Here is a 27,374-nt window from a genome sequence, read left to right as displayed (position 1 = left end):
TCCTTTCCGCTGAAACCACCCACAGAGCAAAATATCCATATTTTCTTTGCACAAAGGCAGTTTCTTAATTAACAGAATTCCGTGTTGAATTAACTTTATATAATAAGGAAAAAATAGGCTTTTCTCATTTATTGGTTATAGAAATCTAAATGTTCTTATCTTGGGTGTTTTATACTGGGATAATGGTTTTTTTTAATAGCGGTGGGAGGCCACAGCCATAGCCAAAAAGCTGTGGAGCTTAGGTTCAGAGAGGTTAAGTCACCTACCCCACATCCCACAGCTGGTGGGAGGAGATAAGGCATCTGAATAACTCACCTACCCCCAGTTCACTGCCAGGCTGTCCAGTGGGAGCGATGGGAGGAGCAAGGAACAAACAAGAATTCATCTTTTCCTGGAACCTGAGGCAGGCGGTGGGGGCAGTGGGTAAGTGTCTGTCTTTATGGTTCTCAGCAGAGCTGGTTGTAGGTTGGTGCCCCGGGGTGCCCTCCCCGCAAGGATGTGCAGCCCCTGTCTCACACCAGGCGTTGCCCCTCTCCCCGAGGAGGCTGGTGGTCCTCAGGCCTGGCTCTTATGCCCATGGGCGCTGGGCCTCAGAGGTGGCAGAACCGTGGCTGCAGAGGGACCCTCCAAATACTCCAGCCTGTGCCCCTCACTCTCTCTGGCTGGAAACCCTTTCCTGCCCCCTCGGTCTACACCAGCGCCTCTGCAGCTAGCCCTGAGAGGGTGTTCTAAGTGCTCTTTGAGGGTCTGAGCCCACCTGGGGGGCTTGGCTGTGAGCTAAGACGTCCCTACGGCATGATGTCCAAACCACAGGGAGTCATCAGGACTCGAATCCCCCTTGTCAGCGACACCACTGAGAGGGACGACCCACGGCGTTTCTCACGGTGGAGCCCACAGGCCTCTGGCCCCATAGTGTGACGTGAGGGTTGGGGGAGAATTAAAGACCCCGCTTAGAGTCGGAGAGAATTTACTGCTTTTGAAGGAGGCTGCTCATCCCTCAGGTTAGAAGCGTGGGCCCACGGGATAGAGCCCCTGACCTGGCCCTGTCCACCTCTCACCTGCAGTAGTAGGCTGCAGCTGCAGCCACTCACCTGCAGTAGCGCCCTAAGGCACCCATCCCATCCTTTGCCTGCCGCCTCCAGGAAGCCCTCCCTGATTGCAGCCCTCCCCCACTTGCCCCTTCCCCGTGCGTCTCTTTGCCCTCAGAGCCCTGTTGTGTCCCCTCCTGCAGTGTTCTGGCCGGGAGATGTCTGGATAACTGGGCGGAGGACCACAGGGATGCCCCCTTCCCTTGTCTGCTCTGGTTCACAGCTGTCCCCTGCACGAGCCTGGACAGCTCAGAGCTTTGCACTCCGGCTGTGGCCCAGCAGTGTCCTGGCGACAGCAGGATGGGGGGCTGAGAAGCCCACGGGCCCTTGTGCCTGGGCACTACAAGAGGCGGCTGCCTTTGTTATGACAGAGCAGGGCCTTGGGCCTCGGCCAGGCTCTGTCCAGAGACAGCTGTGATGCTTACGGCCAGCCCGGCGGGCGGGTTGGGTGGGAGCCTGTGGCCGAGCTGGCTGCGGATGCAGAGACACCGCTGGGGATGCAGGGGGCGTGGTCTCCATCAGGTCACGTCCACTCCCGCCTCCCGATTCAGGAGCTCCTGGGCCACCTTGTACCTCTGTTGTCTGCACGTGGAGTTTTCTTGCGCGGGCCTCTGAACTCAGTCAGCTCCCTCGGGGGCTGCTTGCCTAGGGACAGCGTGTCTGCATACCGAGGAGTCCCCTGAACCGGACTGGTGAGGGGACAGGTCCACCCGCGTGGGGTCTTCTTGAGGATGATTTGGGCTGGTGGAGATTTTTGTCCTGTGTCCAGACTCTAGCCTCGAGTCCCTGCAAAAGATGGGAATCCCCTCTATTCCTGTTTACACATTAGGCACCCGAGACCCAGAGAGAGCAGGTGCTCTGGGTCACGCAGGTGGGAGAGGTGGATTTGGACCCAAGCCCGTAGGATTTCAGAGCCTGTGGCCTCTCCAGGTCACCGCAGGGAATGATTTGAGAATCGGGCAGTTAATTCTCTCTGTAGTTATGTAATGCCCCAGTGATAACCTTTGGAGCCCATTTCAGATCAGCACCACACCCCCTCCCTGTGCCCCTCTCTGTGCCCCTCCCCGTCCCCCTCCCTCAGACGCGGGCACATTCTTCCCCGTGACCTCCTTGGAGCTGTGTCTGCCCACACCTCAGCTTCCAGGACCAGTGGGGTCCCACCATCTCGTTTTCTCATCCTGAGTCCATGAGGGACCACTGTGTCCCCAGTCTCCAGAACAGTGCCTGGTACTGTTCATGTTCATAAATGTTTGTCAGGTGAATCAGTGATCAGATGAGTGCTTCAGGGACTCGTCCAGAGCCAGCCCAGAAATGCAAACCTCTGGCCCTGTTGTCCTGCCCCATCGGCATCCTCTTTCAGGCTGGTGGGCTGGCCCACGTGCAAGTTTCTGCGGATCCTTCTTGCTCAGTGGTGAACCCAGCCTACCTGAGCCAGGGCTTCTGCTTGGAGAGGCTGATGGAGAATCGGGAGGATCACACTCTCTGGGATGGCCACTCTCAAAACCCAGAAAATATTACGTGTTGGCGAGGACATGGAGAATTTGGAACCTTAGTGCATTGCTGTTGGGAATGTAAAATGGTGCAGACACTGTGGAAAACAGTCTGACAGTTCCTCAAAAGATTAAACCTAGAATTATATGATCTGGCACTGCCACTCCTGGGTATATACCCAAAAGAAATGTAAGCTCTGTATACCCATGTCCATAGCAGCATTAACCACAATAGCCAAAAGGTGGAAGCAACCCAGGTGTCCGTAGACAGATCAATAGATCCACAGAGTGTGGTCTGTAACATACAATAGAGTATTACTCAGCCTTGAAAAGGGAGGAAATCCTGACACAGTCTACTCTCTGGATGAGCCTTGAGGACATTATGGTGAGTGAAATCACCCAGTCACAAGAGGACAAATATTTCATGATTCCACTTATACGAGGTCCCCAGAGAAGTCACATTCACAGAGGCAGAAAGTAGAAGGGTGGGTGCCAGGGGCTGGGGGAGGGGGCACCGATGAGTTATTGTTTCATGGGAATAGAGTTGCAGCTTGGGACTGTGAAAAGAGTTCTAGAGATGGATGGTGGTGGTGGTGGTGGTGGCACAAAGTCAATGTACTTAGTGCCACTGAACTGTACCCTTAAAAACAGTTAAAAGGAAACATTTTGTGCTATGTGTATTTTAGCACAATTTTCAAAATTAAATAATAGTAAAGAAAAACAATGAGTGGGGAGCCAGGTCCAAAGACCCATGGACTTAAAAAAAATTTATTTTACTGAAGTCTACTTGGTTTACAATGTTGTGTTAATTTCTGCTGTACAGAAAAGTGACTCATTTATACCTATATGTACATTCTTTTTCATGTTCTTTTCCATTATGGTTTATCATAGGATATTGAATATAGTTCCCCGTGCTCTGCAGTAGGACCTTGTTGTGTATCTATTCTCTATACAATAGTTTGCATCTGCTAATCCTAAACTCCCAGTCCCTCCCTCCCCCATGCGCCCCCTTGGCAACCCACAAGTCTGTTCCCTGTGCAATTCTCATGGACTTTTAAAGCTGGGGCAAACATGGGGCCCCGATCCACCTACCAACCTTGCTTTACAGACAAGGACAGCCGGCTGGGACCCTGCCCCGGCTTTCCCGAGGAAGTGTTCTTTGGGACTCCAGGCCACTGTTCCAGGGGAGCAGCCCCTGTCTGAAACCCTTTGCCTTGAGACTTCCATGACATGGAGCTCTCAACCCCAGACAGACGACGTTAAGGGAAACGTGGAAAATATGTTGGTTTGCGAAATTTAAATCTGATTTTTTTTTTTCTTCTCTGTGAAAAGAATTAAAATCCAGCAGAAGCTTATTACAGGCGGGCTGAGGTTATTTTGGGAAGCAGCAATTAACGGTTTTATACTTTTCCTCTCCTTTTTGCCCTTGCTGCCCGCACAGGTCTGGGAAGCTATTAAACCTTCACCCAGCCTGCAGCCCAGAGGAATCTGTCCTGCCCTGTTTCTCCTCCACTTGCACGCCTGGGGAAAGAAAAGAAAGTTCCATTCCTATTAATTACAGCCTAATCCTCTCAGTAAGCACTTGGCGAATATGTTCGGAGCTGAGGTTTAAAGCCCTCTTCTGAACAGAAGAGTGAAATGAAAGGAAGCATGTGTTTGGTCGGACGCTGTAATTTGCCACGTCATCCCCTTGTCTTGCTGCTAAAATGGATGCTCTGCCGAGGCCGCGGCTTCCAGCTGCCCCAGATCAGTGTCCACGGTCACACGCTCCCCGGGAGGCCACCTCGCCCCTCCAGGCTGAGGCCGCTGGGCTCGGGAGAGGCAGGCAGCACACACACACACACACACACGCACTCACACGGTCTCACATGCGTGTGGATGTGGACAGCAGGGTGCTAGTTCAGTAAACTAGCTCTTTCTATGTGGGCCCATCGCGGGAGTCTCTGAGTGTATTTCTGACCACGGTTTGTGTGTTTTTTTTTTTTTTTGGCGGCAAGGCATGTGGGATCTTAGTTCCCTGACCAGGGATCGAACTTGCGCCCTCTGCTTTGGAAGCACGGAGTCTTAACCACTGGACCACCAGGGAAGTCCCGTGGTCTGTGTTTTTATGAGGCCAATTGACTCAATGATGCTTCAGTGATTAAGCCCTCAGGCCCGGGAGTTGGACGGACTTGGGTTGAGCCTCAGCCCATCCGCTTCCTGGCTTTGTTCCGCAAGCAGAGCGAGCCCCCAGCCTCAGCTTCCCGTCTGTAAATGGGGATCACAAAGTGTTGACCTCATAGGATGCTTGCTAACTGTCTTCCACGAGGTCTTATCTGCGTCGGTCAATATCATCCTCATTCTCTACACTTGCGTGGTGCCCGGGGTCCCATCGCTTCCCTGGGTGCCTCGTGGCTGGGGATGGGGACGAGGGCCTGGGGTGGAGGACGGCCTGCCCCCTCCAGGCTGGCTGCAGCAGGGGGCTGTGTGGGCTGGAGAGCCTGCATGCTGGCCAGGACCCTTTCCTGGGGGGCCTCCTTCCTGGGGGCTTCGGGGTGCCCAGAGGCAAGCGCGGGGCCCTTTGAGCCAGCCCTGTGCTGGGCACTCGGAAGGAACGGGTGTGGCGGGCGGTAGGCACGTGTGTCGGGGAAGGGCGACGTGAGCCTGTGTGTGTGCCCTTGTGCAACGTGCTTACAAGAGGTAGCTTTCGAGCGGAAGTGCTTTGGGTGAAAATTGTGGCAGGTTTGGAGGTCAGCGTTTGCTGTCGCCTGGGGGGAGTCCGGTTGTGGCGGTGGCCTTTCCGATCAGCCACCAGACCCTGGGCAGGTCACAAGCCATCTCCATCCTCAGTCCGAGTACCTGCCATCCAGGAGGACAAGGGTTGGGCTGGCTTCTAGGTGCAGCCACGTGGGCCGTGCAGTGCCACCCTCAGGGACCTGGTGTCCCTCCTGTGTCGCCTCTCTGACATAATGGCTTAGCTCCCTGTGCCCTTGGAGGGTCCCACCCCGGCCTCTGCCCCGCGCCATGCCCGAGGCCCTGGAAGGTCCCCAGCCCTGGGGTGTTGGATGCGCAGAGCGGTGTCTGGGCCCCCCCAGGTGGCAGGTTGCTCAGCCTGTGTGTGTGTGTGTGTGTGTGTGTGTGTGTGTGTGTGTGTGTGTGTGTGCGCGCGCACGTGCGCACATGAGTTTGGGCTGCAAAGACACATGCAGACTACAGGCACCTGCCAGGTTGCACCCCATCCGTGGGGGAGGGCCGCATGGTGCTGGCGACACGTGTGCAGCCCAGCGTGGACCTGGGGGCCCATTTCAACCCGGCAAGGCTGGCCGCGCTCAGGGCAGCCGGGGGACAGCGGGCTCGTCTCCTGGGGCTCCTGTGGGCCAGGCCAGGGCCGTGTACTGCGGAGGGAACACGAAGGTGGGGGGCGAGTTCTCTGTCCAGGACCCTCCCGGCCAGGCCAGTCTGTGGGGCTGCGTCCTCCTGCCTGTGTGTCCCCATCTCACTCTCTCTGCGTCTCAGGTGGCTGTCCCCACCGCCTATCTCCCATCCCCACTGTCCTTCTCTGAGTGCGTTGCAGTGCCTGCCGCTAGGTCTGCTTGTCTGTCTGTGCCTGTCCTGCTGTCATTCTGTTTCTCTCATTCACTTCCTGTCCCTGTATCCCTCTCCATCCCCCGGTTTCACTGCCTCGCTCTCTGCCTGTCTTTTCTCCTGGGCAGTCTCTCTGTTTCTCTGTTATTCCTTTTCTTTCTACCAGTCTCACTTCCTCTCTCACTCTGTTTGTCTCTGGCCCATTTAAAAAAAATTTTTTTTTATTTATTTACTTATTTATTTGGCTGTGCCGGATCTTAGTTGTGGCACGCATATGGGATCTAGTTCCCTGACAGGCAGTGCCGAGTCTTAACCACTCGACTGCCAGGGAAGTCCCTGTCTCTGACCCTTCTCTCCCCACATCTGCCTCTCTCTGCACGCGGAGGTCCGTCTTGAGTGGCGGTGGGCCCCGTCCCGATGCCTGGCCTTCCCTCTGCTGGGCCTCTCGAGCACACTTGAAGTTCCTTGAGGTCATTCAGTCCAGGCCCCTGGTAACTGTCCTGCTTGGGCAGTCGGCTGGCACTCCTCCAAGGAAGACCACGGTGCAGTGACCTCGCTGTGTTGGGGACGGGTGCCTGCCAGGATGCCAACCTAGGCCAGGGCAGCCCCTGGCTTTTCCCGAGAGACAGGCTGCATGCATCACAGCCCGACAGGCTCACGCTCAGGATGGAAAGGCTTGGCTCGGAGTAGTTTTATTCTGTACTTTTTTTTCGGTTGGGGGTGGTATTGAGCAAAATAATAGTTTCCATTCTGAGAGCGTCTTCAGTGTTCCTGAACCCATGGAAAGAGCTTTATGTTATTGTCTCTGATTGTCACGGTCCCTGAGGATTCGTGTCATTGTCCCCTGTGATAGTGGCAGAGAGAGGGATGGGAAGGGAGGTGGTACACGCGCTGGTGGCTGGGAGCTCAGATTTGAATCCCGCTTGGACACTTACGAAGTCCTGAGCCTCCCCAGGCTTCGGTGTCTTCATCTGTAAATGGGGGGTGAGTTGTGATTCTTGCCTCCCAGGGCTGATATTGGAGGTCCCTGAGGCCATGCTTATAACGTGCCAGCCTGTAGTAAGGATTCTCTAAATGCTGCCAGCATCGGGGAGATTGGGAATATTGTTGCCCGAAGTGTGAGCCAGTGAAGGGACTGGTGGGATGGCCCCTGCTGGGCCGAGTCCGCCGCGGTACCCGGGGGAGGGACACAGCCCTTACAGGCGCCGCAGTGAGTTCTTGTTGGCTGGTTCTCCCAACCGACAGTGAAAAACCAGGCCATCGTGTGGCGTTTGCCTGGTGATGAGGGAATCACCGTGGATGGGGCCCCCGTTCGTGCCTGCCCGGTCCAGGGGCTCCAGGCCTCTCCTCCTCCACGGGGCTGACCCAGCCCGCGTGCCAGGAGAGCCAGCTCCAGGTAGCTGGGAGCGCAGACCTCCCTCGCCTTCTCCTCCAGGGCACTCGAGGTCGGACAGCGGCCGTCCACCAGAATCGTGGCTGTTTGGGGATGGTCTTTGTGTCTGCCCTTGAAGGGAACCATGCGTCCACCTCTCAGGCCCCTTGGGCACCGCCCCTGCCTCCAGGGTGCGCCTGGCTGTGACTCTGTGCAGTGTGTTTGGGTAGCTGGAAAGTAAACGACTTGCCGTTCTGAAGGGCAGCTCTGCCCCCCACCCCCGGCTGTGTGACCTGGACAGGTCACTTCACTGCCTGAGCCTTGGGAGGGAGGACACCTGGGCTGAGTCAGGTGGCGGCTGGCCTGGGGGGAGGGGCCCTCCTTGGGGCAGCAGCCGGTTAGAAACTCCTGAAACTCTGTGTCCTAACGTCTGGAAAGATCGGGACAGCTGGAAGAAATACCCTCCCCCCGAAGGCACGGTGATAGGACAGTGTGTGTTCAGGCAGCAGGTCACAGAGAGGCTTGGGACCGGGAACCTGGGTTTGCAGCCCTGTCTGCTGTTCCCTGGGCTCCGTGTGACCCATTTCCCACTCTGCAGGACCCAGAAGGTCAGGGTTGTCATGAGATTGGCTGGATGCGTAGGTCCCCTCCTGTGTGCTGCTCCCCTCGGAGCCCTTTGCTCCCTGTGGACAGGGGTGTGCAGGCATCCGGCAGCCACTTTGTGCCGTGGAGGTCACCTCCCTCCAGGCCGCTGGTTGCCAGTGGGGAGCTGAGGACTGCCAAGGCCCCTGGGCTAGCAGGATCTTTCGGCTCTCCCTTCCTCCTCACTGGCGGGTAGGAAATATGCAGGCCATTTAGGGACACTCAGCATTTGAATTTCAGATGCTCTTTCAATAGAATCCACAAACCAAGATTTAGAATTCAGTTGGAAACCAATTCTCAGGCCTTCCAAAGCCGTCTTAGTCCTTAAAACTAGCAAGTAGCACGTAAGGGGTCTGTCGTTGGCTTGTCTGGCCAGGCTGAGGTCAACAGTGTGTTGGCCTACTTCTCGGTCGGATTCAACGTGACTGTGAATGCCAGTGCACGGCTCTGGGGGTGCGCCCCTCTCAGACCATCACACTCCGGGTCCTCTGCAGAATGTACAATCATGTTCTAAAATGTAGATTTTAGTAAATATTATTCAGGTATGGTGAGGCCACCAGATAGGAAACAATTGTCACTAAAAAGATGGTGTTATTCACAAACCAGAAGAGGTGGGGGCCCACCACACCCCACAGGGCCATGTGGGGGAGCATCAGGGCCCAGGGTCAGTCGGGAGGCAGAGGGGGTGGGGAGCTTGGGCAGGAGCCTCTGTGGTGGTGTTTGTGGGAAGGAGTTGGGTGAGTCAGGGTCAGCAGGCTTAGGATGGGCTAGTTTGAATCTTTCCAGTGGGCTCTGGTGTGTAGGGCAATCTCAGCTGTCGGGTACTTGGCTCTGGGGTGACTAGGGCAGAGAAGTATTGCCTCCTGGGATATGAGAGCCAGATCCAAGAGGTGGTCTGGAGTATGGGCTCTGGAATGGCTGGCTGGCTTGCATATGAAAGGCACACTACCCTGCCACGTTTGCTATCATTAAGAATTGACCAGCCCTGGAAGGGGAAATCTCTCCCCAGTCAGTGAGGCCCCAGATGCCAGAGCATCAGGAACACAGAAAATAAGAAAATATAGTTAACAAATAATCAGGAGCCGTGAGATGGGGTCCGGGTCACTATAGACCCCTTTGCTCACAGACCATCTTCTGGCCTCCTTGGCATGTGGTTTCTGGCGGCTCTGTCCCTTGCCGTGTGGTCACTGCTACAGGTGTACGAGTCACCAGTTTTCTGTGGGGGATCTTTTGCATTGTCCTGTCATTGTCCTGGTTTCCTGGACGGGCAGATCGCGTGTAAGGAAGGACCTTGCCGTGCAACCCTCACGTGGGCACTTCAGTGACCCTGTGTGCCAGGTTTTCTGATCTAATACGTGTGACTGATCTCATTTTAATTTGCACCCTCTCATTCATGTCCTGGACATTGTGTTTTCTTCTCCCCAGGTTGGCCCATTCATCCGTCTCCTTTGCTTAGCTTTCTATTGGATGTCTGCTTTCTTCTTATTTTTTTTTTTTAAGAGATACTAATCACTTGTTGTTTAGATGTGTTATAAATAATTTCTTCCAGTCTTTGATTGGCCATTATGTTTGTTTATGGTATGGTTTATCGGGACAAAGTTGTACGTTTTAGCACAGTTGAGTGTATCATTCTTTTCCTGTGGTATGTGTTCATATCTTAAGAGGTCTTTTCCTACCTTGAGGTCATAAAGATGTTCTCTAATATTTTTTCTAAAAATTATAAAATTGTACATTTACATGTAGTTTTAAAAAACAAGCTGGAATAGTTTTGTCTTTGACATGACATAAAGTATCAAATTTTGTTTTCTTTGTTTATGTGGATAAGCAACTGTTCCAGTAGCAGTTACTGCATTTCCTAATTTGTAAATGCAAAAGCTGTCCTATGTGTTGCCCTTGTTTACACGTGTGTCTGTTTCTGGCCTATCCTGTTGCGTTGGCCCATTCACTTCTCCATTTGCCATCCTATACTGTCTTAGTTACTGTAGCTTTATGTTAAGTGTAATATCTCATGGGATGAATCCCCTCATTTGTTCCTCTTTCAGATTGCCTTGGCTCTTCCTTGGCCTTTGTTCTACCATGAGAATTTTAGGATAAATTTTTTTTTAGATTTCCTGAAAAATCCCCATTGGGATTTTGATTGGGATTGAAATTATTTGATTGGTATTGAATTGAACTGATTTGATTAATTTGGGGAAGGTGGCCATTTTTGTCATATTGAATTTTCCCCTCCTAGGATCATAATCTTTACTGTTTCTTTTATAAAAAAGTCTTTTAATTGAGTTTTAGTTGTGTCATAAAGCTCTTACATATTTTTTGTTAAATTTTTTCCCGAGTACCCTACAGTTTCGTTGCTTTTGTAAATGGTAAACGTATACTTGAAAATGACAGTTTCTAATTGTTTATTGCTGGCGTCTAGGAATGTAGTTGCATTTTGTATATTAATCCTGTTTCCAGCAATCTTGCTGACATCTTATTAAATGTATCCATATAGATTTTATAGGTATTTTATTTAGTCTTGGTATTCACAAATTATGGAAGTCTTTTCCTTCCTTTCCAATTTTTACATCTTTTATTTCTTTTTTACATCTTACTGTGCTGTCTAGAATATCACTGTCCAATAGAAATACGATGTGAGCCATTTGTTTGATTTAAAAGTTTCTGGTATCCACATTTTAAAAAGTAAAAAGAAATAGGTGGAATTAATTTTGATAATTTATTTAACCCAATATACCTAAATATTAGCATGTTGACATGCAATCAATATAAAAAATGATTGAGGTAGTTTATATTCTTTTTTATCCAAGTCTTTCAAAATCCAGTGTGTGCTTTATACTTAGAGTACATCTTAGCTTGGACGAACCACATTTCAAGTGGTGAGTGGCTATTGTCTTGGACCCCAAGGTCTAGAATCTTCACTGTTGAACAGAAATTTGGTGAGTGGGCATTTTTATCTTGTTTCCAACTTGAAAGAGAATGATTCTGAAGTATTACCATAAGAATAATGTTTAATGGTTTTTGGTAGATTCCCTATATTAGGTTTAAAATTTCCTATTTTGTTAAGGCTCCATAATTGTGAAGGGATGTTGAACTATATCAATGCTTTTCTACAAATAATGAGACAATGATAAAATGTCTTCTTTATTCTCTTATTGGATTGACTTTTATATTGACACATTTCTATTATTGTAATAGCATTAATTCTAGGGATGAACCCACTTGAGTTTACTTTGTTGGATTTAACTGGTAATATTTTCATTAAGATGTTTGAATCCATGTTCATCAATGAGATCAGCCTATGAATTTACTTTTTTTCTGGTCTTATTTAGTTGAAGTATTCACCACATTAGCCTTATAACATGCTAAGGAATATTATTCTCTCAAATATTCAAATATTTGTATATGTTAAGGATTTTTCTGAATTATTTGTATATGTTAAAGTATTTGTATATATTTGCATATATTCACATTTGTGTATGTCAAATATCGGCTAAGGATTGTCCTCAAATATTTGCATTATGTTAAGGATTGTTCATTCCTATGAGGTTTGGAAAAACCCAAACTGCAAAACTGCCTGGTTTTGTTGGTCTGTTAAGAGTTTTTTTTTTTTAAACTGCTGATTCAGTTTGTTTAATGGTTAGAGGTAATTCCCATTTTTAATTTCTTTTTGTTTGTCTTCCATAAAATCAATCAATCCCTCTCTCTTTAGGAATGTGTCAGTTTCTCCTGTTACCAAATTCATTGACAGTGTCTCTAGTTATGTCCCTCTTTTTATTCCTAATGATGTTGATTGCTGCTTCTCTGTGTTTTGATGAACAGAGGTGTGTTGGCTTTATTAATCTTTTCCAGTTGCTCGATTCCCTCTTGTTTTTTGTTTTCTGTTTCATTGATTTCTTCTCCTGTCCTGTATCCTGTTCCTTCTTTAGGGTTGCATCGGTGTTATTTTCCTAATTCCTGGAGTTGGGCCCCTAGATGACTGACTTTCATTCTTCCTATTTTTCTGCTCTCCCTGACATCAGCATGTATCTAAGTGCTGCTTCAACTCCATTGCAAGAGTTCTGATATGTTGCAATTTTATTCTTTTCAAATACTTAATTTTTCTTCAGTTTCGGAAATTGTTTCATCCATCATCTCTTCACATTATGCCCTTCCCACTCTTCTCTCTACTCTTTCCTTCTTGGTATGTTCCATGTGGTATCTGTTGACTCCTGCTTGTGGGTGTGTAGGTGTGGTTTGTAATTTTGGATTGTACTCCAAGCCAAAGGAATGAATCTCTAATGGTGGGATTCCAGGCTTGGTAGATTGTGCAAAGAGATTTATCTGTCGGAAACCTCTGTGGCCTGAGTGAGGCTTTCTCCCTCCAGAGTGGTTTTCTGTCTAACTCTGCCACGTTCCTCAGGGGTGACACAGGAGTGGGATCAACTTTGTATACTTTTCAGAGCTTGGGGGTTCCTGCAGCATGGGGACTTCAGTTGGAACTATCGCCCAGTAAGAAGGGAGGCAGGTTGTTACTAACACTCAGGGGAGACTTTTAAAATCCACTGCCCATTTCCCAGGTAGAAGTGCAGGCACCCAGGCAGTCTTGGGGTGTCCCTGTGCTGGTGGGCATTGAAGGGTGTCCATCCCCCCCAGAGCTGTAGCCCTGCCAGTGACTTGACTGCTCAGGGGTCTCCCGTCCTCTCCCTGCGAGGGTTGCTACAACAGGACCAGTGCGTTGCAGAGATGCCCTGGGGACCCCCTGCACCAGCTCACCTGTTCCCGCTTTGGTCTCCAGATTCCCTCTTGGTTTTCTGCACACCCCCTCCTTTTCTTCCAGCTCAAATGTGCATCTAAATAGATATTCATTATATTTATTGAGTTGGAGAGCTTACCTTGTCAAGTCTCTATGCTGTTTTTTTTCATAAGCAAAATGAAATGTAGGGAATGAGGTTGATGGGGAAAGAAACCCATGTTTTGGGAAAGAGCTGTAATTATTATCCACTCCAGGCAAAAGACCCATGAAGTGGTCGGTTTTCAGGAGAGGAAATCCTTGGCGTCTGCCTTATTCCCAAATCCACTGGCTAAGTCCAGGACTGACTAAGCCTTCTTGGACAGGGACCAAGGCTCCTACATGCCACACCAGGGCGCAGCGTTTGGGGTTCGGACGGCGGGGGTGGGGAACCCATTTTGCCTCCTTGCAACCTCGTGCTGGGTCCTCCTTGCCGCTGCCCTGCTGAGTCATCTTTTCAGGTCACCTGACCACTCTGTGAGCGTATCCTTATCTAGAAAAAAATATTTTGGTGACCGTGATTCCCCTGACACTGAATTCACGGGCTTAAGGTGACCTTCAGTGGAAGATGCTGATTCGGGGGGATTATTAATGATTATGACTTCCTGAATTTCCTCCTTGTCTTCATTCATTCATAGACTATTTACCGAGCCCTTGTGTGTTAGGTGCCGTTCTCGGCACGGCACTGTTGAAAACTGCATTACTTTTGGCATGCCAGGGGCTGGAAAGGCAGAGGAGAGCTGGACTTGCCTTCCAGGCTAACCAGAATGTGGTGGGGACAGGACTGTCCCCAGAGTCCCCGTGCAGAGCAGCAAGAGTGCAGACACGGGCCAGCTGGGGTCTCCAGGTCCTCAGTGGGGATGGTGTCCGTGATGAAGCCAGTTGGGAGGGAGTGTGAGTGTGAGTGTGTGTGAGTGTGAATGCGTGTGTGTTTGTGTTATTGCTGGGGTCTGGGAAAGATGAAAGCAGCCCCTTCCCCTCGCTCCAGTTCACCTTTTATCCGGGACAGTCGGAAGTCTTTGGCTTTTTGTTAAGTTTTTAATTATCTCATTATCAGAAATAGTGTATCTTTCACGATTCCAAATTCAATTGTTACAGAAGGGTTTATGGTAAAAAAAAAAAATGTTCTCTCCACCCTGTCTCCCCACCAGCGAACTACTTCTGCTCCCTGGAGGCCACCGATGCCACCAGTTTCTCACACGTCCTTTGCGAGATATTCTCGATGTACACATGTACAGAATACATATATTTGTGAATATTTATATACATGTGCCGATCTATAAATTTACGCACAGACATACATATATGTTTTTTAATGCAATTGTCAGCATCTAGCTATTTTGGCTTGACAATGTATCTTGGAAATTGGTCCATATCAGGCCTGAAGTGCTTCTTCATTTGTTTTTATGGCTGCTTGGTATTCCATTATACAGACAGACTATAATTTATTTAACAGGTCCCAGTCTGATGGATATTTAGATTTCCAATCTTCTGCTGTTTTCGAACAATACTGCAAGAAATCGTCTCGTGCTTCACACATTTCAGAGTATGTGTAGGGTAGAATGCAGCATTACTAACTTTCTGAAGTAATAACCAGAGCTCCAAGTCAAGGCCCCCGGCTTGGGGGTGGACTGGCCTTGGCCTCCTGAGCTTCCTATGGGCTGAACCTGCAGTTATAGGAATTTTCCTAAGACCTTCATTCACAGACATGCCAGGTATAGTTTTTGAAGGAGTGAATGACAATACTTACACCTCAGAGAAATTACAGTTAGTAGCAGTCACAGGAAATAGTTTTGTCACTTTTACAGATTGTCCGCGAATGAATTCCAAGAAGGGTATTCTAATTGTATTTCAAATGAAAGCATTGCAGGAGAGCTGCCTAATTAGACATCCTGTGGTCTGGGTAGAAATCTGGCCAAGGAGTCGTTCACTGCTGTTAAAGTCGGCTCGCTAAATTAAAGATGATATAGACGATGGCACTAAAATAATGTGAGCGTCAGATTTGGTGGAAACTTCATTTTTGACCTAACGTAAGACGTTTTTCTATAAGCTACTGTGTGCCCCGGGGCAGACCTGTAAATAAAGGGCTGGCTCCTGCTCTTCTGGCCCAGGATGTGGTGACCGTGAGTGATACCACTTGTGTTGGAGACCAGCCTCTTTGCTGGGATGCTCTCGTTCCGTCCTTCCGACAACCCTGTCGTCATCCCCACTTTACAGACAGACAGCTGCGGCTCAGGGGGTGATACTGCTCTCCTGAGGTCCCACGGGCAGGATTCATGGCCAGGACTCTGGCGGGGCTGTTGAGAGCTGAACCCTTCCCCTTGACTTCCCGGAACCCACCTGAGCTGCGAGGTGGCAGGTTTTGACCAGGATCTGTCTATACTTAGAGCTGTGCTGTCAATCAAAATAATTCCAAACAGGGCATCGGAGGTGCTGTCGAAGGCCATTAAGTCCCCCGTGTCGTCTAGAGAAACATTTCAAGAAGGAAAGCAAGCACCCTGCCCGCATTTGGGGTCCCTGCAGTGAAGTCGCAGGAGAGCTGTGATGCTGCGGGTGCCTTGTCGCCGGCCGAGGGCGTCAGAGGGGCTTTGGTGGGGGTAGGCTGGTCAGCCTGGCCCTGCCGCACCCCGCAGTGTGGTCCCGGGCTGGGCCTGTGTCGCTGTCTGTTACCGGGGGGCTGGGGTCCTCTCTGATGTCACAGCAGAGCCCCAAGTAACCCCTGGCAGGCTGTGCTTGCTATTCCCCCAGCTCTAGATCCACGATCAATACACTTGGACTGTCAAGGGCCAGACAGTAAATATCTCAGTGTTTGCAGGCCGTACCCACGGTCTCTCTCACAACTCCTCACCCCTGCTCTTGATGGAAAAGCAGCCTGGACAGTCTGTACCTGACGGAGCAGGACTGGGGTCCAGTCAGACAAGGGCGGGGGGTTGACTTGTCCCTCAGGCTGGAGTTTGCTAACCCCGCTCCAGTTGACACATGACATTAGGCTGAATCTACATCAAACGAGAGAATCCAGCCCCACTTGGATACAAACCCCACTTTCTATGTCTTTGTGGGTCTCCACTCTCTGTCCAGACACCTCACGACCAAGTGCAGGGGGAGAGCACTGGCCGGGGAGCCAGAAGACCCTCGAATCGGTCGTGTAGCCTGGAGCAGCTCTGAGCCTCACTTTCCCCACCTGCCAAATGGGAAGGTTGTCTGTGATTCCTCAAAGATGCCTGCCAGCTCCAAAATTAATCTTCTCTTCCCTGGAAGTTGTAGTTTTAGTTCGTGTCTTTGGTCACCATGACAAATTGGATAAGGTAATTTTGTGTTGTAACCTGTCCCCCAAAAGGCCCTTAACCTCTGGGGTACCCCATCTTAGCAGACCCTAAACCTTTAGTTGCCAATTGGGAGGGACCGTCCTTGGTGCTTCCTTGGCCCACGTCGTGTCGTGAAAGGACGCACCTGTAACTTTCTGGTGAGGCATGTGTCAGCCCCTCCCCTGCTGTCTGCCTGGAATTGCCCCCTGTGTAGCCAGGAGGGATGAGCAAGTGAGACAAACAGGGGAAAAAGATACTTTGGAAGAGCAAGCAGTGCAAAACTTCATCCTCGCTACTGCTTGTATTTTGGGTGTTCCGAGGGAAGATGTGCTGTACTAGGAGGGAACCTGCTCACTCGCGCCCAAGGAGCTGGGTCAGTCGGGCCCCATCCTGCACCCACCGCTCCGCCCGGCCTGGGGACGCCCATGCTGGCCCCGACCTTCAGCTGATGCTCACGCACAAGCACACGGCAGTTGCCAGGTCGGCTGGGTTGGTGCCTCCGGTCTTGTCCTCAGACACTTCCCCCCAGCCTTGGTGGCCTGGGGGCTGGAGGACTGCTCCCTGGGAGAGCTGGAAAGGGAACCCACAGGCGTTGGGAGCTGCATTCACTTCTGGGGCTGACGTCTCTCGTTACACCACTAACGAACTTGGGCCTTCATTGGGAGCTTCAGTTTCCTGATCCAAATCATGGGATGGGGGGTACCTGCCTGGACACCTGGTTTCCGTGGTAAATATTCATTATTTACTAGGCTCCAAGCACTGTGCCAGAATTTATGTGTAATACGATAGATATTATTAGGAGGTTTTCCTAATTGCCAGGCACCAGGCTGAGTATTACCCAGATCAGCTCATTTGATCCTCACCACAACCTTCTCCATTTCATAGACCGGAAAACCGAGGCTTAGTGGTCTCTCAGGTCACAGCTGGGTCTGGGCCGGGCTGATTCCAGAGTGAGTGTTGTTGGGTGACTCTGCCTTTCCCCCCTGGTCAGCAGCGGGCATCACTGGCAGGGCCCCAAGCATAGACTAGACCTGGCCGTGTGCTGTCATTCGAGGGGTGAGTGCTGTTTAGGTTCTCCCCAGTCAGCGGGTCACTTTCTAGCTATCAGCTGTCTCCCTTCCACCTTCCTGAAAGCCCCTCGTCTGGGGGTCATCCTCTGGAGCTCTGGAAGAGCCACACTGTGGTCCGGGCTCTGGACCCTCCATGCTCTGGCCACTGGAGGAGAAAGATTGGGCTCTGGTGCACAAGGGCTCTCAGAAGGGGTTTCATAACACCCTCCACAGGCTTCAGCCCTGCCTGGCTGGGTCTGGAGGAGCCCTGGCGTCTGCGCTGTTAGGGAGGCTGCTCTCCATTGGCTCCTGCACTTCTGGGCCCCTGGCCTCTGGGTGGCTTGGTGAGGCCAAGTGCATTCTGGGTGGTGGCACCATCCTTGTTCTGTGGGGGCCCTGAGGGGCCAGCACCTCTACCAGGCCCTGCCAGCCCCTGTCACCCCAAGGCGCCTGTCCTGCCCACTCGTTCCAGGCCCCTTGACCGTGCAAGGTCAGGAGGTGGGAACGGCAGCACCGTTGGACCCCCCCCCCCCCGAAGGGTCTGGCCCTAGCAGAGCCAAGGCCCAGGCTTGGATCCAGGCAGACACCGGCTTGGACCTCAGCACCCCTTTCAAAATAACTCCCTTGGGTGAGTTATGTTGTATGGGCCCACGATGCTGTTAGGGGCCCATACAAAATGTTTTCATTGTTTTTTAAATGAGAAGAGAGTAAGTGACTAGAAGCGAGTACGGAAGCCTGTGTTATATTCATCTTTAAACCGTACATGTGTAAAATAGAATTTTAGAATAGAATTAATAGAATTTTTGCCCCAAAGGCAAAAGTGCTCAGGGCCACGAGGGTAGCCCCCCTCCCACCCCCCACCCCGGATCCCTGCCCGGGGCTCTGAGGATCAGGAGGAAGAGGAGCCGGCCAGAGGGAGACGGGGGCGCACAGCCACAGGCGTCCGGGCGGTGGGGTCCCCCCGAGGTTCCCGCCGTGCAAAGGCAGCGACGGCTGCGTGTCTGGGCCTGCCGAGCCCCAGAACTCTGACTGGGAGGCAGCACGTGAGCGGTGAAAATCGCCGCCCACCCTCCCGCAGCGAGCCGGGAGATTCTGGTCCTCGGATGCTCCTGCTGCGTGGGGGGCCGGGGTGAGGGTTCCTGTTTGGAGCCAGGGAGCTGATTTAATCCAGCCGAGGCCAGGACCCACTGCGGAGGCTCCGAATGCGGCTGGGTCCCTGCCAGCGCCCCTCCCCCCAGCACATGTGGTTCTAAAGCGCAGAAAGGGGGGAGACCCACGGGGCCCGCAGCAGATGTCACAGTCCCCCGCAACGCGCTTCTCGTTTATCTTTTATTAATGGCAGGCGCTTAGGCAGGGGAAGAGGGAGAAGGCATGAACAATACAGGCTGCGTCTTGATGGAGCTCGTCGGGCGGAGCTGCAGCCGGCACCGTGCACACCTGAGCCCGTCTTTGACGCTCCTGGGAGGAACTTGGGAGGAAAGCTTTTGGGAGGAAAACTTTTCTCGGGAGGAACTTGGGAGGAAAGCTTTTGGGAGGAAAACTTTTCTCGGGAGGAACTTGGGAGGAAAGCTTTTCTCGGCCCTGGATGGCACTTATGGAGCTGTCCCTGGGACAGTCCTGGGAAGGGGAAGCCCCGGCCCTGGCCTGCGGTTTGCACCAGCAAGGCCTGGGCCTCCTCCATGAACAATCCTGTGATGTCTGGAGCTCTGCCGCCCTACCCCTCATCTCATCACCCAGGAAACTGGCGTCCGGAGCAGTGACGCTCCCATAGTGTGTTCACAGCCGTGCGGTACCCGACCCCCTGACACTAGTCTGGGCTTGTCTCCAGACTTTCATTTTATTTTTTGGGTTGAGACAGGGTATTCGGGACAGAGACGAGAACTTAGGTCTGTTTTTCATTGTTCATTCTATTCTTGGCAACTTTTTCCGAGGGACCTGGCAGAAAAGGGAAGTTGGGGAGGGAAGAGTCGAAAGAAAAAGAAGTCTCCTTGGCTCCTTTGCCTTTCCTGCTAAAAATGGTGGCAGTTCTGTGTTTCCACTAAAAATAGCTAGTCCTCTGTCAAGGCCACCCACACGGAGGATCTGGGGACTGGGGGAAATGAGACACGGGTCCTGGACGTCGCCCACCTGTGTGGAGAGGTCTGGAAGCTCAGAGATAGACACGTTCATGGGAGAGAGGGCAGGATCGGGGAGTGGGCCGCGGTGCTGGCTCTGAAGACCTGAGCTGCACACCTGCCTGTGTGTGACAAGGACAGTACTGTACTGTCGCCAGCTATTCCTCGAAGTTCCTTTAAGAGTAAATGGGTGGCAGATGAATAGATAAACAAACTATGTACAGACCTACAGCGGAATATTATTCGGCCTTAAAAAGGAAGGAAATTCTGACACATGCTACCTCGTGGACGAACCTTGAAGACATTATACTAAGCAAAAGAAGCCAGTCATAAAAAGACAGATGTTGTATGATTCCACTTATATGAGTTACCCTAAATAGTCATTCACAGAGACAGAAAGTAGAGTGATGGTTGCCAAGGACCGGGAGGATGGGGGATGGGCAGTTAGTGTGTGATGGGGATGGAGTTTCAGTTCAGGAAGATGGTGGTGATGGTTGCACAAGAATGTGAATGTACTTAACCTCAACAACTGTGCACTTAAAAGTGCCTGAAGTGGCAAATTCTATATTATGACTATTTTACAAGATTTTTAAAGAAGATTCAATGGGAGGTGACACCTCTCTTCCTCGTGACCCCCCCGATGGAGAATGACTGAGGTCGGGTTTTTATCTTTTATGCCAATTTTGACTTGATAATTGGCTTCTTCTGCAGAGAAACTAAACTGACTCTCTTGGGTCACGAGGGCAGACGATGTGGGTGGCGAGCCCCAGAGCCGAGCCTCATGCACCCTGGCATTTAGGGATCCCCCAGTGGAATAGTGAAAGCTTCCATTGGACAAGCCCCACTCAGCGTTGTGGAAGTCTCTCATCTTTAAGAATGAATAGACGTCCAAGGTTTAACCAATATCTGGAGAAAGCCTGCTCCATGAAAGAGCAAAGTCAACATAAACCATGGGCAGAGTATTGTTCCAGGAGAAACAGAATCAAGAAGAAATGAAAATGTAAGTGACAAATATAGCCTTCTCATTGGTGTTCTCAGAAAAACTGAGAAAGCATTGCATCCATAAAACAAGAACAGGATGCTATGAAATAAGGATTTTTAGAGAGCAGAAAAACAGCTTATTAAAAATTGAAGTATAGTTGATTTACAATGTTGTGATAGTTTCTGTTGTACAGCACAGTGATTCAGTTATACATATATATATATAATTTTTATATTCTCTTCCATTATGGTCTATCGCAGGATATTGAATATAGTTCCCTGTGCTATACAGTAGGACTTTGTTGTTTATCCATTCTATATATACTAGTTTGCATCTACTAACCACAAACTCCCACTCCATCCCTCCCCCAGAAAAAAACAGCTTTCGATGAACAATATGATGGTGGAAATAAAAAGTTCATCAAAGGAATGGACAGTGAGTCATGGAAATATCATGGGAAGGAGAATAAACAGGCAAAGGCAAAGAGAAATAAGAGGAGAGGTGGGAAAGCTAGACTCTTAAGGCAGGTGACTGAGCATATAACTAATGGAAGTTCCAGAAAGTGAAACAGAAAACGGATGAGAGAAAATTATAAAACAATTAATAGAAGAAAATTCCCCATATCAGAAGGGCAGACATCCTTACATTAAAATACTCTTCTGTGTGCCTAGCACTTAAAAGAAAAAAAATCCCATTTTGACATGTCTTTGTGAAATTTCAGATAACCAAGAATAAAGAGACTTTCTAAAAATTTCTAGAGAATGGGAAAACAAAAGAACAAAAAGCCCAGGTGATCTACTCAGTTAGGAGGATGGTACCACCCTCTGGACCAGCAGCAGCCTGTGTGGAAAGACCGTGACTTTGCCCTGGCAGATAGGAGGAAAGTTATCAATCAAACTCTCAGCCTGTCACTCAGGGATGAGGGATGTTTTCAGTCATGAAGGAAGGACTCAGAGCTTTTCCCTTCCACACCTCTTTCTTAGACTGTTCCTTAAAGATCCTCTGATAAGCGAGTAGGTGAAGGAAGGCAAGGGCTGGGACGCCAGCAGGGAGCCTCCCAGAGGGAGTGATGCAAGGTCCACACTGTGGCCACCTCCTGCATCATTGCAGAAGGGACCGGGGATGGAGGATCCTGGGGAGGTAGGGAAAGGCATCGGTGGAGTCTTCACACCGGAGGGACTGCAGGTCGAGTCATCACTCCACTGGGAGGAAAAGGTGGCCTTGTCCAGAATTCTGTGCCTGGTGGGGGTCAGGTTTCCCACGACTCGAGTTGTCCTCCATAGAGATAACTGATCAGTCGGAAACACTGAGCTCGTGGGATAAAGAATCAAGACATGGTGTTTTAATATATTCCTTTTAAGGGTCAGGTAGCTGTCAGAAGAGGTAAAAGTAGAAAACATTTTAAAAGTTCAAAGTATAATAAATAGATGCCTCCAGACCACGGGGGGCGGGAGGGGGGAACGTCGCTATTCATTATAAACCTTTCTGTGCTATTTGATTTGTTTTTTCATTGTATGCAGAATTGCTTAGATTTTTTTAAGTTTAAAAAAGAATCATGAAAATGAACATGAAGCAATGTGAATGAGCCATGGTTTGCAACAGGAACTTTTTGGGGTCAACTCAGGGAAGTCCGGACTGGGCTGTGGACCCACCGGCTTGAGCCCGTTGATGAAGCCCGGCTGGGCTTGGATTGAAGTGATCTCTCAAGTGGGGACTTTTCAGTTCTGGTATTTTGCTCTGTTTGGGTTACTCTTTGGGGAAACAAATATGCAGACATACAGCCAGTGGGCCTGGGCAAGTTCAGAGCCGGTGGAATGGTAGTGGCCTTGCACTTGGGGAGGCCTAGCAGACAGTGTCAACTGTGGCTTGGGCACCCAGCTCCTCCGGAATGCAGGCCTGCCCAGGAAGCCTTTGTCGGGGCTCTTTAGGTCCTGAGAGGACCCACAGGTGAGGCAGGCCCGGTCCCCACCCTTGGGTGTGAGTCAAGGTGGAGTGGGAGGCCCCACCATGAAGACCTTCCTGGAGGAGGGTGGCAAGTGCCCGCCAGGCAGTGGGCAGGGGGCAAAACCACTGTGGTCCCTGCTTCCACAGAGCTCCTGTGCCCTTGGGGGTGGGGAGGGTACACAATACACAGGTAAACACACATGAGACCATTTCAGCGAGAGCTGCTGGGAAGGAGATACAGAGAGCAGGGCAGGAGAGAGTAATCAGGGAAGGCCTCTTGGAGGAAGTGACATTTGAGAGCAGAGAGCCGTGGTGGAGCCTTAGGAAGACGGTTAGCAGAGAATCCGACTGGGGATGGGCAAGGAGGAACAGAGGCCCACAGGGAGAGAAGTGGGGGTGTCCGGTGGGGGGGGGCTGGTCGGGTGGGAGAACATCATCACATCTTGCAGAAATCTTACACATTCCCGCAGGGAATCCGACAGAGAAGGACAGATGGAGTCTGCTGTCCGTATTCCACCCAGGCTGATGTCAGGCAGGGACAGACATGTGAGAGCCATTTCCTGTGCAGGGAGCCTCCTCCTGGGCCCATTCGTGGGGCCAGCTCCGCACTGGGCCTGGCCGGGGCCACTTCAGGCCAGAGGAGGTGCTGAAATCCTACCCTGCCCCCTCCGGGCTGGGGTGCGCTGCCCTACTCCAGGCTTGGATGGCATGCCGTGTGGGCACCAATAAAGTCAACGCAGGACGGAGGAATGGCACTGGGAGCCAGGGCTGGCGTTCCAGAGGCAGGGCCGCCCGTAAACACAGACAGACGAGGCAGCTTTTCCGTGGTTGGCTTGAGGAAGGCTTCTCTGCCCACAGACACCTCTCCTGCCCGCCCCTCCCCGGCCCACTTGGGATTGAAGCCTGGAATTCCGCCATTAGAGGTTCATTCCTTTGGCTTGGAATACAAACGTCCCAGTGAGGAGGTGACCCCTGAGCCATCACTGGTACTGAGCACCTTGTATGCCTCGGCGGGGCCTCAGGGCCTTTGCCGTTCCACGGGGCAGCTAGCCTGCACCCACTGTGCCCCACGGAGCTGTGCACTGTGCTCGCTCTGGGTGTGCAAAAATGCGTCCGTGTCTTGTGAGGGTGTCACGGGTGCTGAGAGAGAGGAGCAGCCAGGAGCAGGAGGGGCGCCCCTCCACTCGTTATGGCGTGTGTGCGTTCCGTTAAGCTCATGAGGGAAAGTCAGTTAACGTCGCTGTGCTTGTCTGCATTTTACAAAAGGGGGAAATGGGGCTGGGGAGGTGGTTACTTAAGCACGGCTGCACAACTGGAGCTCAGCCTGGGCTGGTGACTCCAGTGCTGAGCTCTCCCTACCGTCCATCCTCACTTCTTTTCTGCCACTTCAGGCCGAGAAGCTTGATGAATGCCCTCCTCCCCCTTTCTGCTCCCTTTGCTTCCTTGGAGCTCCCCTCGTGACACAGCCCACGAGCGTTTGAGGGTGCAGGGATGCCTGCCTCAAGCATCTCAAGTAGATGCTGATGTGGGCTCTGGTGGCTGTGCCTGGAGTCTGAGCCGTGGTTGTTGCCCAGCTCATCACCCACGGCCGCGCTTTTCTCGCTCCTTCATGCTGGGTCCCAGGTCAGGATTTGGGCCACCCATGTATGGCCGGTTTGGGAAGGCTGTTCCTGAGCCATGAGGAGGGACGGCCCACAGAAAGTAAGCTGGGCTGGGGAGAGATTTGGACAGTTGGGGCTTCGCTCTAAAATGGACCTGCACCCTCCCTTGGGTCTCTACTGCCTGTAGGCTGTGCAGCGCCTGGCTGGCTTTGGCCTGGGACCAGCTACCGTGAGGGAAATGGCCTGATGGCCCACCGGCCACCCCCACCACGCCAAGAATCCCCGGGGCCCTCTGAGCTCCCGGGTACCGAGTCCCAAGCCCCGCCTGCCCCCCACTCTCCCAGTATTCTGCAGACCAGTGTTTCCTGGCTGCTTCTGTTGGCTTTCTAGTGTATTCCTCATTCTCGGGGCATCTCAAGAAGCCTTGTGTGGCTGGAATGGGTTACAAATCCAGACAGGTAGGCCCCTGATGGGTGACTGGGACCTTGCAGACCTGGCTTCTTCTCAGGCCCAGAGGGAATGGCTCTCTTTGGGTTGAAATGGACCCAGGGGCCCTTTGATTTATGTCAAGGGGGGAGCTGCCTGGGCAGGCAGAGGTGTGGGCTGGGGGCTTGCGGGAGATGGTAGGGGGTGGGGATGCTGAGAGGAAGAGCTCATTCCTCCATGCTTTTTGGCTGTGCTAGTCTGAAAACCAGGGGAATGTCTCATGATGTGTGTGCTCCAATCTGGGTGGGGCTGGGAATCTTGGTCTTTGAAGCCACTGTCCTTCCTCTGTGGGCACCTGCAAAAGATCAAGATCTAAGCTGAGTGCCTATGGAGGAGAGAAAAAAGGAGAAGTGAGGTGGAGTTAAGAGTCAAAGACAGAAAGGAGGAAATGCTCTAATTAGAGAGCTTCATCCATCCACATCCCTGTTTAGCCACCCACCCACACATCCGTCCATCCACTCATCCATCCATCCATCCACCCATCCACTCATCCATCCATCCATCCACCCACCCACGCATCCATCCATCCACTCATCCATCCATCCATCCACCCATCCACTCATCCATCCATCCATCCATCCACCCATCCCTCCATCCCTCCCTCCATCCATCCATCCGTCTATCCATTCATCCACCCACCCATCCCTCCATCCATCCACCCATCCCTCCATCAATCCATCCATCCATCCATCCACCCACCCACCCACTCATCCATCCATCCACGCATCCCTCCATCCATCCATCCATCCATCCACCCACTCATCCATCCATCCACGCATCCCTCCATCCATCCACTCATCCATCCATCCATCCATCCATCCACCCACCCACCCACCTATCCAGCTCACTTTTATTGATCGCCTTCTCCGTTCTGCTCATTTCCCTCCAGGCCCCACCTCTCAGTGTAGCCTCCAGTGGACAGCCACCCCCTCACCGGTTTTTTTTTTTAAATCTCTTTTTGCACTTACAACCTGACCATGACCCTTGGCCCTGGCAAGCCCTCCTTACTATTTTCTTATGATTCTCCTTGTTTCTCTTTGTGACCCCCTCAGAGACTGTAAGCCCCTTCACTCAGAGGCACGGTTGCTTCTAATTCTCTTGGCGCTCTCCCTGGAGCAGTCACTCAAAGCGTCTTTCGTGGGTTGATGGAAGGGTTACTGCAGACACTTAAATTCCTTGAGATCGGGGTTGCCTGGCACTGGTGTAGAGTGGTTGAGGTGGGAAGGGAGTTCACACGTGCTGGTGCTCAGGGCAGGGGTGGTACGTACAGAGCACAGGCATACTTTGGAGCCAGGGGAGAGTGGGGTTGGTTCCTGGGGCTGATGACCTCAGGTAAGTCACTTAACGTCCCTGAGGTTCATTGTCTTTGTTGTCGAGAAACAAGATGTAAACAATCTGTGCAATGAAATGGATGTACTCCACGTGGTACCTGCACGTGGCTGGTGGGTGATGCCTCCCCTCCTCCATGTCCAAAGAGCTGAAGACTGATCAAGGCCTCCTTTGACAGCCCCACTTCCACCTCGTCAAATCGGGATGGGCAGAGCCAGACGAAGCTTTCTGAGGGCGCAGGACTCCTGGGCCAGGGCCAAGCTGTGAGCGGCGGTGGGCGCCTCGGGTGGTTCTCTCGGCTTCCCTCTCCTGGCTCCACCCTCGACTCCTCGCATCCTGCTGTTTTCCCTGTTGGGCCCAGTCCCCCAGGCGGGATGGGGAAAGGGACACGCTGTTGAGTGACAGGACGGCTTGGGTTCCGCCTGGCGCCTTGTGTGGGCCCTCCAGCTGGGGCCTCCTGTGCAGCCCGATGGCCAGCAGGCTTGTTCTCGGTACCTGGGAAGCGGTGGAGGTGAGCTCCGGCTCAGAAGACGTCAGGAAGAGGGAGGGGGGCCTCAGCCTTGGGGAAGGCACGCATTGCTGGGGCCCACAGGCGGTTTACAAACTGAATTCCCCCCGCCCCCTCCCGACTCCACTTATTACCGATTAAATAAGTATCTCATTTAGAAAGCGTTTCTTAATGTAGGGCAGACCACACCCCAAGGCACGGGCTTTGCAGTGGATTGTCGCCTGTGTGTTCCAGGCTCGGGCAGGACTGGAGCACCCTGGCCCCGCCAGTGCCTCTGCACCAGGCTCAGTCCCGGCTGGGCTCTGCCAAGGCACAGCAGGGTGGGGCGTCTCCTCCCCGCGCCCCAAGATGACCTGGCAAGATGCTCTCCATCCATCTCATAAAGGAGGTCGCCTGGCGCTGGGCAACCTGCAGTTACTTGCTATTTTCTGGGGCCCTGCCCCTGGGTCCCTCAAACATCTGGCAACGTCAGAGATGGGAGGGACCTTTTTCCTTTTTACAAGTGAGGCCATTCAGGTCCTGGGGGTGCTACCCTGAGGTCATAATTGAGTTGGCTGCAAAAGCAGAAGCCATGGCCTCCTGCCTGAGAGTCCAGGGTTTTCCCCACTTCATCCTTCCTTGGTCTTAGAATGTCACGGGCCTCTAAATGTGGCCCCTTCCCCTCCTGCAGGAAGAAGCTGTTTCCTGAAACGTGAGCTGGGAGGCTGTGTGGGATGAATGAGTGAGTGACCAATGAAGACAGCTAAGCCTCACAGCAAACAACCCTATGGATGAGCCTCCTTTTTTGTTATTAAAAAGTTATGCCTACTTTCTAGAACACGTGTAAACAGTACTGAGGCCCATACAGAAATGCAGGCCTCGTCTGCTCCCAGAAGTCACTGCAGTGGCCGGGCAGGCACGTGCCCTCCCCTGGCTGCAGGGTGGAGAATGGATGGGGTTGGCGGCGGGGACCCAAGAGGTTTGGGGAGTTTATTGAGGTCCCCCAGGTGGATCGGTGGTACTGGACCAGGGCGGTGTCCACTCTCATTTCCTGACCTGCAGTCCACACACAGCCAGGGACTTCTGGCTCCTTCATACCACAAGATGCCCTAAGGCACAGCTTTGGTCCCAGTGCCACCGAGGAGCCGGGTGGCAC

The 27,374-nt window shown here is 51.9% G+C and overlaps 1 protein-coding gene across 2 annotated transcripts in view; it reads left to right on the top strand.

Annotated features, from left to right (window-relative positions):
* Positions 1-27,374, top strand: part of GLI2 (GLI family zinc finger 2) — a 248,308-nt gene that overhangs the window by 90,258 nt on the left and 130,676 nt on the right. The window lies entirely within an intron of this gene.

This window comes from Balaenoptera borealis, assembly GCF_965194805.1.
Source record: "Balaenoptera borealis genome assembly, chromosome: 6".
NCBI classification, from domain to species: Eukaryota; Metazoa; Chordata; class Mammalia; order Artiodactyla; family Balaenopteridae; genus Balaenoptera; species Balaenoptera borealis.
This window is presented reverse-complemented; position numbering and strand designations above follow the sequence as displayed.